At 35.5% G+C, this 16,050-nt stretch overlaps 1 long non-coding RNA gene across 10 annotated transcripts; it reads right to left on the bottom strand.

Moving 5' to 3' along the window:
- Positions 1-444: 444 nt before the first annotated feature.
- Positions 445-15,283, bottom strand: LOC149020662 (uncharacterized). 10 transcript variants are annotated; one of them, XR_016172238.1, is made up of 12 exons: positions 14,311-15,283; positions 9,455-9,546; positions 9,071-9,371; positions 8,554-8,976; positions 7,555-7,597; positions 7,358-7,458; positions 5,276-5,340; positions 5,137-5,202; positions 4,561-5,057; positions 3,090-4,474; positions 2,686-2,981; positions 445-928 (listed from the first exon to the last, which is right to left on the bottom strand). It is a non-coding gene; the product is annotated as an uncharacterized LOC149020662 (long non-coding RNA). The 10 variants fall into 10 exon arrangements; XR_016172235.1 differs by having other exon boundaries at positions 5,137-5,340; XR_016172234.1 differs by having other exon boundaries at positions 4,561-5,202.
- Between the last annotated feature and the right edge of the window lie 767 nt (positions 15,284-16,050).

Raw genomic sequence — 16,050 nt, 5'->3', positions numbered from 1 at the left:
AATAATACTCTCATTTGTGTTTTTTGGCATCAAATTAAGCTACACAATAAAACTTAAGCCAAAATGACCCCAAAATACCCCCTCCGACGCTTTATGACCGTCGCCAAAACTTGTGTCTTGGAAAATCCGCGACGGCTTTTTGTGTTCAACTGGAAAATTATTTTTAGCGACGGTTCCTCACAAATTGTGGCCTCAAATCTAATTTTCAGCAACTAATTTTCAGCCACAGTTCTTGAAAAACCATCGCCAAGTATCACAACTATTGTGCCATACTTTTGGGCAACGGTTTTTCATAAATCATCGTCAAAAATTCACATTTATGGCAACGGTTGCTCATAATCCGTCGCTCAACTGTTGCCATAAATGATTTATGTTAAATATTTATCACACTTTTAGTGACGGCTCAAAAGATAACCGTCGCCAAAAATAATATTTTTTTCTTAATTGATAAGAATCATCATCTTAATCCTTTAAAAACATACACCTAAAGTGACAAATAACATTTAGAATTATCAAAATCCTAATATGTATGGACTATTTTTCATATACCAAAATAAAAATAAAGAAAAATATTGTATTACACAATCAATCATTATTTAGTACAATGAAAATTTGTTAAAGTTTACCAAAAAATTTTTTTTTTTGTTAAAGTTGACCTATAAAGTACATGGATCATCTAGCAATTCCAAATGAACAAAGATATATAACATGTTACTACAACAAAAGGAAGGAAAGAAAAATATTAATATTTTTACAAAAGTTGCTTTGAAAATGACTGATGTAGGCTAATGCCAGTACTAAGTGCCTCCACAAACTTGGATTTCAATTGCATCAACTTCATACCCTCTAGCTTGATAAATCAGCTTTCTCATTCACTTCTGCATCAATTCAAGTTTCTAGAGAAGCAAATTGGATTCATTTTCCATACCTAAAACACACAATGAATATTCAAATGATTTCATATAGAATCGTAACCACTACATATGTTAATATGCATCAAGGCAAATCCATATCCATATATTGAAGGGTTCAAAATTCCTATAGGATGAGAAGGAAATAGTTGAAGGGTTGGTTCCGATTTTAAGAAAAGATTGAGAACTTCTCCAAAAAACTCTCTTTTCTTTCTTCTTGTTCTTTGATTCTTTTTATCAATCTGAGGATAAACATCAAACCTCAGTTTTAATATGATTGGTTAAAAACTGAGAGAGATTGGTATTCATTACTCTTCTATGCTAACCAAAAGTACATCAAAATAGTAATGCTAGGGCAGGTCAAAATAGAACAGAACTCGAACAAGGCGAGACTAACCCAACAGGATAACCAATTCAAAACCATCAAACAGGGCCGATGAAATACCAAAAACTTAGAACAACTAACTAATTATATGCCAAAAAATAGTTTCTTACTGCTGGTTGGATCTCTAAAATGAGAACCAATCTCGATAAAACCTTAGATTATATGGTTTTCAAAGGAATAATAAACAAACAGCATGACTGATATATAGTAGTAGCAACTAAGGATCAAATATCACCAAATAGATATCACAAACTTGCTTAATTCAAGTGACCAAACAGATGTTTTAGTAGAACACAAGGTATTTACTTGAATATTGATTGCAGCAAACAATAACCCAAACAAAAAATCAGGCAACTCAACCACTAAAATCACCAACAAAAGAATAATTCAATGAAGGTCATGCTTGGCACATCAGCACATCACCAACCAAGTTCCTGAATCACCAAAATAGTAATAGAGCCACATCACTGTTAGGGATAATGGATGCACAACCACGAACGGAGAAGAACACAAGCAAAGCACACAAGGATTTAACATGGTTCGGCAAAACCCTGCCTACGTCCACCAGAGAGAAAAAGAGTTTCACTATTTCCAGGAAACCTCACACCACTCTCACACCCACAAAGTGATACCCTTTGTTTGCCCTAAATCCTTATCATGATGGGTACCCCAATCCCCTACAGGGATTGATTCCCCAATCTCCTACAAAAATTGATGTCTATAGGTTATCCCACAGAGACTATTTATAGGGAAACCTAGAACCCTAATCCCAATGTAATTACAAGTTTAACCCAGTACTAGTAATTGACTCAAACCCTGTTTCAATTACAAATACAACAAAAACTATAATTATATGGACCCACAGAATACAAGACACCTAAACCCAACAATCACCACATTACTAAAATAGCCATAGCGGTTCGAATGGACAAATCATGGGCGGTACAACCTCTAAAGCTTTATTTGTTATAGATAACAAAATTGAAATGGAACTCAAGGAACAAACAAATAAAAATAATGAACTGAAAAAGAAAAAGAAAATGTAGGTAAACAACCCCTTAATTATGGAGTATCCCTACTACCTGAAACATGGAAAGAGATGGGATAGAATCCTAGCAAAGTGGGAACTTCAGCAAAACTAAAACTGCCCCCACAATAGGGGAGTAATTGCTGGTCTATAACATACCCAAAACAGGTAAACTGAGTTCATGACTTGAGCTAAACCCATCAATTAGTGAAAGCTAAATGAGGCTATCCCAGTCTTTTTTTTTTTTAGGGTGGAAGAATAAACCAAAAGCCGGATTACATTCATCAATTGAGGGAAAGGACAGATATCAATTGAGATACTAAGAACAACTAGTAAATTAGTGCTAAGGAATGTGCACTCACAAGATAAATTAGTGCAAAGGAATGTGTGAGCCTTCTTATCCAGCTTGGCATTGTAGCAGAGAACATCATGCTTTGACGCTTCTGGGGTAACTTCTCTAATATTATTCCAACATCTTCATCAAATCCCACAGCAAGCATCTGATCTGCCTCATCTGATCTTCATCAAATTCCAGCTCCTGAAGGGATTCTTTGATCTCATCTAGTGCACCAATATCTGCAAATGTCACTCCAATCTCACTTGCAGGGATGACTTCAGGCCAAATGTGCTTCTCAAATTCATTGTCTGGAGGAGCTTCCTGTCAGGAAAAATAGAATTCAGGATTACTTCCAACACATAGTCGAGGGTAAGGATACAGCAGAATAAGACTTGCAACGTTGAGATCTCTAACTGTTGGATTCAATACCAGATGGTCATCATCACTCTCGGACAAGCCACCAAAGACCAACATGTTGATGAACTAGCAACTGCATCTAGTTCACTCAACTGTGTATCTGTTGGTTCATAATTCCCTCTAATGGTGACTCTAAGGCTCACAGATCCATATCAAGAACTATGTTTCCACATCATTATCTCCTGCCAATAAGACTTTATCTAGATTAGCATATATGTTCAGCCATGATTCCAGATTATAACCTTGGCTTTCACCAAATGGATTAAAATCCCACTGTTCAAGGCTTCATATGCATGACTGATTCATACAGTTCAACTGCAGAAAACTCTGCTTTATTAATCTTCAAGTGTCCCTAAGCAAACATCTCTCACAAACTTATAGGAAAGCTAAAACAAAATATGAATACATAAGTAAATACTATTGCTACATAACCCAAATAAAGCACATTAATAAAACAAACATTCTCGCAAAAGCTGGGGGAATTCTTGATTAAACAAAATTGAGAGAGGGAGGGCTACTTATATTCCATCTTCTGATTCTAAGAAAGTGCCAAGAGCATACACACTTGAAAAGAAGTTGAATACAATAGATTCTAGTTGTGTTTATTGATACTTTCGATAATTTATGAAGTGTAGGCTAAAAAATCTCATTAGCCATTACTTCTTAGTTTTAAAATTTGGAAGCACCTTCCTCATTTTGAGAACAGGAAAAAAATAAGAAAATGGACGCGATCAAGCTGAAAACCTTGAATATAGGTTGAATCAAGCTGGGTTATCTCATAGCATAAAAGATCCTCTAAATTAGTTCTTGCTGTATAGTAAAATGCCAGAGCATGTCTTGGTTTAACAACTAGATTCTTAGGAGGGGAAGAGAAACCATCTGTAATAACACTAGGGTCCTTGATAAATTGCGACCTCTATAATCCTCCTATGACGCCTTCTACTTCATAGCAAGAAAAATGATGTAAAGAGAATGGAAATTAGCAACCTTTAATTATGGGAGGACACACTAGTACCTTCATCTGATCTTAATCACATCCATAATTAGTAAAGGAGCCTACTATCATCAAGCCGTGAATAGAAAAAGCAAGCAAAGAGAAGACTAGCATGCCTACAGTTTTGTATTTATTTTTCTTCATACAGAAAAAGAAAATCATGTACAAAGTTGTTCCACCAGAAGGCATTCCCACCTTTAGACGGTATAAGGCCTGAACAAGAATTACCAGACGCACGAGGAGGGAGTCTTAGAGGCAGATCTTGGATCGAATGGCTAAATCTCGGGCATATACCTGCTGCTCAAGAGTGAAAACCACCTGGAATCAGTTCTAGAAGGCTTGTTTTAGGGTGTCTTCACCACCAGAAATACCTTGCTGGAATATGCTCAACCCATGGGACAAACTGTTTCATTGTCAAACCAGTTAAAATATAGAATTTCCATGAAACTAACCAAATCTCCCATTATATCAACAAACTGCTAAGCTGACCTTTTGGATGAAATAACAAGCTTGCCGTTTCTGTATTAAGGATCCTTGGTATTCATCATATGGTAAGAAATGGCTGATACCACAATTTCTCCTATGTATCTACTGAGAACCATTGTATCTGCAAGGCAGATTGAACCCAGATCATCACAGTCAAAATCATCCGAAGATAGAACCTCAATAATGTGGTTTCTGTTGTCCTGATACTGGATCATCTTCATGTCGTCTTCCAGTTGTGATTTCCAGTTCACAAGGTGTGTCTCATCAGCAGGTGGCCTACTTTCAATGTTATAAGGAAATAACTGGGAAAGCCTCTCATCCACCTCTCTATAGTCACTACATGGATCCATCATCCGTGAACCAAGAATAAGAACTGCTCCTGATAGTTTATTCAACATTTTCTGGAACAATGTGTATATCCTTTGTGATCAGAAGATAAGGCTTTCAACATCCCTGATATAGAGTACGAGTGGACTGGTTTTTGACACTGAACTAAGAACCTACAGAGAGAGGTCAAAATTGGTTTGTCAAAGCCACATTATCAGCTTAATGATTAAATCATGCAAAAACATCACAAACCAGTGACCAAATCCACACAAATCCAGTGTCAAATCCGCACAAGCAGAGTCCAAGAGAGCAGTTTTCCTAAAAACCAGGGATACGGATCTTTTAGAGACCTTTTAAATTTGCAGCAGTTCCAAAGTCATAACAATATTACCTTGCACAGTGACTGTATGAGAAGTTTTTCTTCAAAAGCCCAGCTGCTGGTGCGCTTCAGAGGAGCTAAAGAATTTAAGAAAGTATAAGAACATGAGTAAGAATAACGTTGGTTATTGGGAATAAGCTGATGAACAAATAACATGAGCAATGCATATAGGAGATCTCCTTAATTTATACAGACCAATGTGTAATGCCAAAAAAGAAGGAAAAACCTTCAGATGTACTTTGACAAATGAAATTTTGAAAAGAATAACAATAAGCCACAGTAGGAAAGAGTAAAGTACTCTCTGAAAAAATGCACTAACAATAAGTACCATCAACCACCATGAAAATCATGTACTCTTGTTATATAAAGAGTGGGGGACCAGAAGTACTTCACTGAAATACTGAACAAACATAATTAACAATGCTACCACATAACACAGTATTAGAAAATTAAGATGTGACAAAAATTTTCCTTAATCAAATAAAGACGTGCAGGAACTGCCTGTGAAATGGCATATGAAGAAATATTGCTTGGTAGTAAAATGGACTATGCCTATAGACATGGTTCAGAAAATTAGGAAAAAACAAAAAAAAAAACCTGCTAAATGTTTCATTTGTAGAACCACGATTCTAAATAGGCATACACAGGCCTAAGGATGGCATTCCTCTCACAATTGTACAATCTAAATAAGTGAACCTTGACACTTTTAACTTTCATGACAGATTACAATGGATGCTAGGTGGCCCATAATACAAAAGAAAAAAAGTGTATGGCCATAGCTTGTTGTTGGTTCCAAACACAATCACAGAACACCAACTAAGAAGAGGTACAAACGGGATGTTGGGACAGGTTCTGACCCTTCCTAAGGAAACTGAAACCACAAGACAACATCCAACAAGCAACTCCTGCCACTAAACCCAGGTAAAGTAAGCAGAAACCAATTAAGCAGTACGAGACCGTTAGTCACATGCTCTTGCAAATTTGAGTATTTCTCCATGCAATATACGCTAACCGTTCATATTTTTCACACATGAATGATACTGCCTTACGTAGAATACACCCTCAGGCTTAGGTTGCCCAGGGTATTAACACTAGTTTAGCCCAAAGGTCTGAAACCTCCTGTCAATTAAATCAGGCTGTCCATCAGCCAAGCTGAACACAAGTTGAGGGATTGTTAAAGTAATCCTTTTAAGTCCTACATATACATTTTGCATAATTGATGGTAACAAAGACTAGGTTTGAAAAATTATATGTAGTTTTTCATTCAATTCAGGAGACCAAGAGAAGAACAAGGCACATTAGAGTTTGAAAAGGAAGCTACAAGAAATATCTAGAACTAGGAGACAAATGGAACAGAAATAGGTCTAAACATGAATAAAACTGAAGAGTCCAAAAGGATCTTTATATCTCCCAACCCCAACTCATAAAAATAAAAATAAAAAAGGTGGAAAAATCTCACCAAAGTTCTTATTCAACTATTATCAAGGCTCTGTTTCTGAACCAGGTCAAACCAAGTTCATGACCAAAAATTCCGGGTAAATCCCATCAATGGTTGCTTAGCACTTGGGAAAAAGACGTAAGTGGACAAACATAATCATCTTTGTATTGTATATTTAGGTGATGCCAAAATTGAGCAACACTAGAACCAGTGACTATTTTACTAACTGAATGTGTTCATTTTACCTGACCCAATCAGGAACTGAAAGAAACTGAATCCAACCATTTAATGTATTAATTTCTCGAAGCACTCGCTAAACCACCAACTCCCACCCCCAAAAAGAAAAAACTTATATTACATCAAAAGTTACAACCACATTTTCCCCAATCAATATAGTATTCAAAGGTACAGACAACCTTCAGTCCAACAATCAGCATGTCTTTTTATCTAATGATGTCTCAAGTACTAAATGTTATGAAAAAAAATTCCAATGAATTGTATATAATTAAAACTAGTTAAAAGCCACAAAAAAAAGGTCAATAGTTCTGCTTCTCGTGAAAAACTAGCCCACAGTTCTTAGATAATGCTTTAAACTCAGAACCAACAAAGAAAAGCATTTTTTTTAAAGCAAAAAAAAAAATTCTCTGAATAAGAACCTGGATTGACAGGAGGACATTGTGAAGCAAGGCCACTGATGTCAGCTGCAGAAGAGGCATTTCTTCGAAGCTTTTGAGAATTATTAGAACATTCAATTTCCCTGACAGAGAAAGAAGATACAAATTTATCTGTGACATGGGACAGGTAACTGAAATTTATTTACTGTAATCTTTCAAGAACTCCTATAGAGCAATACCTTGACCTGATATCTACACCACTGTTGTGCCTCCGAAATTTACCTGTAGTGAAACTATATTTAAATCCACACAGAAGAAAGCAGAGAGGAAGTAGAACACCATAAAAGCCAAGAACAACACATCAGATAACAATTACCAATAAAGTTAATCAGTTATATAAAAGAATCAGAAGCTGGTCATGCATTCATAAATGCAAAATCTTCTAAAAGCAAGAAAATTTTCCTGCAGAAGTTTGATAAATTTCAGAGTTCTGAAATAATAATATTACTTCATCTGGCAATCAAAACTGATGGAACAAGAACCATAGGTAAGAAGGGAAAAGGACTCCAACTGAAAAATCTTTGTTGAACTTTTTAATAGCACATTAACGTACACCATATCAGGCTCTTTGGCAGTATGAAGTTGAATGTATTCTTTCAAGTGCCACTTTACATTCTGCACATTGTTCATAAGTTCCTCCATCATAAATACAGAATGTTGTTAACACTGATGTCTCATGAGATTTTGTTTCCTTTTTCTGGTGGAACTCATGAGTTCCAAACAATTCAAAGCATAATGGTTTGTCTGTACGTTTGGCTGCAAACAATTCAAAGCATAATGGTATTGGACGACAATGAGGTGGATTAGGAGTTAAGGACATGATGAACAGTGTGTTCAATATGGACTTATGCAGTGATCATATGAAGCATTAAGAACAATCATTTTAAACTACAAAACAGAAAACATATATAATTCAAAAGTTTAAGTAGAAATGTTTAGGGGTTAAGGGTTAAGGGTTAAGGGTTAGGGGTTAGGGGTTAGGGACTTAGGGGTGAAATGAAATGTAAACAAATATAATTCAAAAATATCATCCATCATAGAATCCATGAAATCCATAAAATAAGGTTCATCACAGATTGAAGCTATTAAAAATGACAATTGTGATTCAAGAAAACCATTACAAAATTGTGATGAAAAAATTGTTTTATAGTGTTTTATGGTTTAAATTGATAATATACCTATGGCCCAATAGAATCTAGAGGTTGTGTAGAGTCTGTAGACTGTGTAGATTGTGTGGATTGTATTGACTTGAAATAATGTCCCATCATTCGTAGCTCAGACTGTATTGTGTTTATGGTTTCTCCTTGCTCTGTTACTTTGTGCTTCCATTGAGATATCTCATCTCCTTGTTTCGACACAATATCTTTCAATTTCCCATTTTCCGATCTTAAGTCTTCAAATTGAGATGCATTACGTTCCTCACGCATAACCTCTTTGCCCCACAATTTTTTAGTAGTTACTCCAGCACCCCACAAGTGCGCTTTCCCGTGAGCATAGGATGTAGCAACTTCTTTAGCAGCAATTTCAATGATTTCTTCCTACACCTCAATGCTTTGTTGGTTTTCTTCACTTTGTTGACTCAATTCATTTTGAACTTTCTCCTGTAGGTTATATAAAACAATAACAATGAGAGTGATGGGAGTTTAAGAGAAAGATTTTATCACCACTATTAGATACATAAGTTAGAATGCAAACCATAAGCTTCTCTGATGCGGGATCAATATATCTTCCGGTCTTCTTTGACTTAAGTGTGATGTCAAACATGTCAATGCGAGTAGGAGATAAATGTTATGGATGCTCCTTTTTCTTAATAAAAAAAATATTCGTCAAGTATAAATAAATATGAATTTATGAAAAATATATTATTAATATTAAACAACTATAAATATAACATATACATGTACCTTCCATTCACGTATCACTGCAAAAGTTGTATTCCCCATTGTATGACACATAATTTGTTAGACTTGTTATTAGAATTCTTTAAGCAAATTTCCTATATTGAAATTTTTATGCGATTAAAACAAGTAGAGAACTTATAAAATTTACATTCAATACAATGAAAATTTGAATTCTTACTTGATGTTTTTCATCACCCCACATCTTGAACAGTATTTCCCAATCTTCCTTGGGCAAAAGTTGTAAATCAATGTTTGCTCACCGCTCTAAATCTGTTTCATGACAAGTATAATAATCAGCTTTCAATTGTGATTTGTAGTCTCTCCAACAACTACAGAGCTTTTCTAGAATCCAACTCTTACTAGATTCATCTATATCAAATTTTTGCTGCAATAATATGACATCAATACAAAAAGCTAGTTAGGATAAGTATATTAATATGCACATAACCCATACAAAGTGATATTTTTCTATAAAAAGAATATTTTTACTCTAACATATGCATCTTCTTTGTATGGTTCTGGTACTAACCGCCAACTGGGGTACGTGAGAGGTAACAAAGAAGTATTTCTAGATATTAGACCAATCCATGTAGATAACTTCTTTGTAACTTCACTGGAAGCTTGGCCAAACTAATTAACATCAAGATGGATTTTCTCCCCATTTGGCATATTTACAATGTCAGGAGCCAATGTTCTCCCTCTCTTACCTTTTCCCCTACTAACTGTAAAAGTTATAACACAAGAAATGAATTAATATCATACTATTATTACAAAAGCACGAACTGAGGGAGGATGGCTACATTTCACTTCCCAAAACACCCCTACCTTCTAAAACAACTAAAGCTTTGAGTCATCAAAAAATAATATCCAAAAATGTAATTTGCCAAATAACTAAACGAGATTTAAATTTCCAAACAGTTAACTAAATCGTGTGCTGACAAAACCCCAAATCATGATTTATCATAAATTAATTTTAAAAAATCAATGATCATGATTAGAAATAATAATATTAATGGCAAAAATTTAAACATATTTAAACATCCAACTAATAAAACTTTAAATTAAAATTGCTATTAATAGGAATGGAAACTTTATGAGAAAGTTTCGGGATTCAAAAATAAAATAAAATGATTATGATTAGATATAATAAAATTGATAGTTGAAATTCTAAACGAGATTTAAATTTCCATTGATAGTTGAAATTCTATAATCGTAAATTGACATATATCTACGGTTACACTACTCCACTAAAAGTAGTTAAAACACTCCACTAAAAGCAATATACATTTCACTTCCCCAAACACCCCTACCTTCTAAAACTACTAAACCTTTAAGTCATCAAAAAAATAATATCCAAAAATGTAATTTGCCAAATAACAAACCCTGAGAGTTATAAGATCGAACTATTTGTGTAGTTTTTTTTAATAGAAAAATTATTTGCGCCATTGCTATGAAAACATATAGGTTTTAAAGTTGAATTCAATTAATAATAATAAAAATAAAAAAACACCATATTCTAGGACACACTACACGTGCATATGCACGTGTATCAGATTAAAAAACATATATACATGCTTGATATGAAATTTAAATAGTAATGATATAATTGACAAACCTAGACCGCTAATGTCACTTTGCTCTTGACTCATTTTTCAACCTTTGTAGCTTATTGTTTATTAATAGAATCAACAAACAAGTTGTACCCACCAACAACCAAAATATCTGATTAAAAAATTTAAGATGCCGGAACAAGAAAGCAACAAACAATAAACGAAAAATTTTCCCACAGCAATAGCCTTAAATAGAAGAATTTAGAGGGTCTTATCTACATTATGAAAGTAGGATCCGATCATTCATATTAAGTATAAAATAAAAATATGGAATAACAACAATTGAAAAACCATAAATAAATAAGAGATACTAAAATGTGGAACAGAATGAACAATATGTTGAAAAATATAATTAAAAAGCTAACAACAGCATATGAACCTGGAAGGTACAAGAGTACAATACATATTAACTATAGCACAACAAAATAAATATAATGAACTATGACACTACAGTACATCTTATAATAAATATAATGCTTTTTCTGTAATCATATTTGGATTTACACTAATTAGGCACTAAATAATATTCATACTAAACTACTGAAAGAGAGTCTTAATATGGACCCTACACTGGAATAACTAGCAAAGTTCTACCTACAGGACTTCAGGCATTTTAACATTTAGGTGAGGATTTTATGCAGCAAGAACAGAAACCTAAAAGCACACTTTTGCTAAAGAAAAGCATCATGTGACATTATTTTGAAACATGCCGCAGTAAGCAAGTCATTTATAAATGAACGTCTTTTCTTTTAGCAGTACAATGGGCAGAAAAACATAAGGTTGATATAATAATATGAAATGGAAATCAAGAACCCAAAACATGATAAAAGTACAATATCAGTGGAAAACTATGATCAGAAAGCAATTATGGAATTGAGGTACATTTGACAATAAGCAAAATGAGAAGATTCATTTCCTGTCCTAAGCAAGATGGAGAAATTCTGCTGCATGAAATCAAGATTCAATCATACAAAGAAGTATAACAAAAAACCAAAAGTTCTAATAAAAAATTTTAGATGTTTGACACCACAGACCGAACTACAGCCTCATGGTATCAATTTTTTTTTCTGTTAATATAATTCTTCTAGTTTTATGAACTCCAAAAATTGGATTCCTGCAACAAAATTATGAAGAAAACTATGGTTAATATCAACGGGATGGGCTCCATTTATATATGGTTAATTTTTTTTTATCCTAATGTTCCTCCCAGAAACTGGAGTAATGCTACTCTTACACTGCTAATTAACCATCTACCTACTTGTGTTCTGGATTTTTGCACTCTGGTCAATGTTCCCCAGGGTTCATCACTTCATCCTCCTTTAATGTTCACCCAAATGTCTCTGGTTGTGTCTATTATGCTTGCAATCATCATTCCCATGGGAAGCTTGATCCTCCTGAGGTATGGTGTACCTTACTGTGATTCTGCTACCTATAAAGGCTACAAGGGTATCATCCTCAAACCACGCATATTCTAGTTACTATGGATGTAACCTTCCATAAGGCCTTGGCATACTATATAATCACCTATTAGCTAAGCTGAGATTAACTCCCGATCAGAAAGACAGAATGTGGCAACAAAAAGCTAGGCTCAACTAGGTGAATTTTATCATTCAGTCCTAATGCAAGAGATTCCAGCAAGACTTGCCACTCGTCCTTGATTTCAGTGAAACATAAACACTCTCCCCTTTTCTTTTCCTTTTCTTCTTGCTGATAACCACTTCTGTCAGTTTTTCAGGGTCGCTATTCAAGTTGGGCTATGAGAACTTGGTGGACATGATCCTCACTTCTGACATCTATCATCAATCATGTCTTATACACTGATTCACCTTTGGACATGAAAGCCAAGTGATAATCAGTTTTGTGGAGAGTGAGAAAAAATCATGATTCCCTTCTTGGTCCTGAATTTTAAGTCCAATCAGTTGCCCCTGTTTAGCATATGAAATGAAAAGTCATGGGCTTCTAGGAGATGTTAAAGAATGGGAATTCAAAACTGTCAAGTGACAAAGGTGACAGAGGAGGAGGGCTGTCCTACATCACTAGGCCAAGTGCAAAGTCTTGAGTAAAAAGCTCTGGAACAGGTCACTCATGAGTTGATGAGGATTAGGCAATTATTGAGAAAGCTTGGCTTTGGTGATGATTCATCTATGCCAATATGATGTAATAATTAGGCTGCTATTCACATGGCAACAAATCCTGTGTTTCACAGCCATATTGAAGAGCAACTGGTTGATTTGTTCACAAAATCTTCATGGACTTCAAGAGTTAATTAAATCTTAACAAGCTGGGTTTAACCTCTGTGCTCAGCTTTAGGGAGAGTGTTAGAAAGTAGGGTTTAAGGGTACAAGTGGAAGAAGAAGAGTATCTCAAGTTAGTGCCTAGCTCTAACTCAAGAGCTGGGTTTCCTTGTTTAATTTGGATTTTGTTTCTATTTCTAGTGTTCCTAATTGGGGTTGTTGTCCTATTATTCTATAAACAAAGGATTGATTATTAGAGAGCATCATAAGCTCCTTGGCTATTGCAAACATTCTTCTTCTCCCTTTCTCAATTACTCCACAGAGAACTCAACAAGCTTTTTTTTCCTCTCTTCCCCCCCCCCCACCGAGAAGTGGTTGATGCTATAACCAAAAGTCATCAATATACCCATAGTTAAGTCCCGAGATGAAAGTTTACCATGTGCACAGGCTGATAAAACTGCCTCAAGAACATAAGGTATTGCTTCCAAAACAAACTTATAAGAATTCAGGAATATGGATGCAAATTAAGGCACCTCCCTTGCTACCCATCCTAGGCTAACTCCTCCACCAAAGGGATATTACAATCAAGGGCCACTCTAAGAGGGATTCAAAGTCTAGACAAGAATTCCTCTAATAGAACCAATGGTTACAAACTAAAATTTATTGACCACGCTTCATTAATTCAATTCAAATCAACCTGTACTGAATTAGCAATTCTGAGTCAAATCATTCAAGTTTTAGTTGTTCTGATATGATTTTTGGAACCTTGACAGATCTCCTTTGCCTCGTATACTGGCTAACACCTTCTCCAAAGGGTTACAAGATCTAAGCATTACTAGAATGGGCATTCAAAGATTAGTTACAAAAAGGGTGTCGAACCCATAATCCAAATCAGTTTCATTAGAGCAAAGACAAAGGATTCATCTCAAGGAAACAAGGGAAAATGAAAACAAGAATAAATAAATGCACCTATAATTTAATAATCAACAGATCAAACTTGCCTACGATGAAAGGAAGCACAGACACACAAATGAAAGGAAAGGGAAAACTTCCTAGGATCAATATACCAGGTAAAAAAAATTAAGAAACCAATCTACAATTGATAAACAAATTTTAGAAAGATACACAGATGAGAAACCCAAATCTCACCAATCGAAGCTAAAATCAAGATTAAAATTAATGACACAAACCTTTGAGAGACCTGCGAGCTCAAAGGGCTGGAGAGATAGCGTGAGCGAGTGAGCGAGAGAGCTGGAGGCAGAGAGAGAACTGGAGACAGCGAACCAGAAGGAGAGAGGGAGAGAGTGGAGGCAGCGAACCAGAGGGAGAGAGCGAGAGACCTCGAGGCAGCGAACCAAAGGGAGAGAGCTGAAGGCAGAGAGCCTGAGTGAGAGAGGCAGAGGGGGAGAGAGAGCGTTCGAGAAATGAAAAAGCGGGAGGATGAAAAGACAAGCGGGAGAATGAAAAGATTGGGCGGGGTGTTGGATATTCCTCTTTGTCAAATTCTGCAACATAAGAAATACTTGTCAAGAGAAAAGACAACAGCTATACTACTAATACTAGAGATGAAAATTGTAAAAAGGTCATGTGAGATCGCTTTACATATCATGTTTTTTGATGCACAAAAGATCAAAAAAAAATATAGCTGAGAAGAAGCAGCAAGTGTGATCGCTGGGTTATTTCCATGGGCGCAGTCATAATAGAAGGGAAAGCAAGCTGCAGTCCATCTTTTTCCGGTTATAAATTAAACGAGGGAGCGAAAATAAGAGTATGCTCTATATACAGATCCGATGTTCATTGCACAAATTCAAGATTAAAACTGCGAACCAGAGGGAGAGAGACCTGCGACAGCGAGAGAGACCTGCGAGCGTTAGCTACCAGAAGCAGAGATAGCACGAGCTGGAGGGAGAGAGCGAGAGCTGGCGATGGCGATACTGCGAACCAGAGGGAGAGAGATCGGTCGGGAAATGAAAGCGGGAGAGTGAAAAGCTTTGGGGGCGGAAGTGGAAAAGTCTATTTGATATTCAGCGACGCCGAAAATAATTATTTTCCTACACTTCGCCAATTTAGGAATTTAAGGAAACCGTCGCCGAAAATATACATGGCGATGGTTTAAACCTAAATCGTCGGGGGAAATGTTGGATTAGGGCATTGCAGGCATGCCGACGGTTCACCGTATCTTAATATTTGAAGACGATTAGTGCAAACCGTCGGGGGAAAATGTTTGGATTTATAGGGCATATTATGCATTTTCGGCCACGATTTATAATAAAATTGTCAGAGAAATTTTGTATTTAGCGACGCTTGGGGTAAAAAAACGTCGCAAAAAATCGGTTTTTTTGTAATGGAAATTAGGAGTTGATTTTTTACCAACACCACTCCAAAAGTCACCTAACATGTCACGACATTTCGTTGTGTTGGTGGTGTTGACTACCACAAAAGAGCGAAATGTTGGCAACATTTTGAACCTCAGTATTGTATAAATTTTGTGAGTTAATGTTTAGAAAAATTCAAGTGGCACTGATTTTATCCAAGTATCTAAGTAGGGACTGGTACATCTTTTTATATAGATAGCCTACAATGAGTTTTGAACTTAAATGACTTTTTAATTATGACGTTGTGTTTATACCATCTACATCTCTTGCTGAACCATTCAAAATCGACCTCAACTGTAGAAATAGAATACAAAATCAGTGTAGGTTTGATTGTTCCAACTCAAATAGTTGATTCTGCAAATAAGTTCCAATTCTTATAAATGTACGCCTTTGAGCTTGAACCGGATTTGTTTTTTTTCTTCTTTCAATATTTTTTCTACAAGCATAATTACAACCTTCTTAGTTTGAAGAGCAATAGGACACCCCACTGCTTTGGCTATTGAAAAAGTACTTAGCGATACCAATACTCCAAAGGAAGATCTGAAATACAAGGGG

This window comes from Hakea prostrata, chromosome 3 (genome assembly GCF_041222555.1).
Source record: "Hakea prostrata isolate BN-2017 chromosome 3, UWA_Hpros_2, whole genome shotgun sequence".
NCBI classification, from domain to species: domain Eukaryota; kingdom Viridiplantae; phylum Streptophyta; class Magnoliopsida; order Proteales; family Proteaceae; genus Hakea; species Hakea prostrata.
Note: the sequence above shows the minus strand (reverse complement) of the source record. Positions and strands in the feature narration are given on the sequence as shown.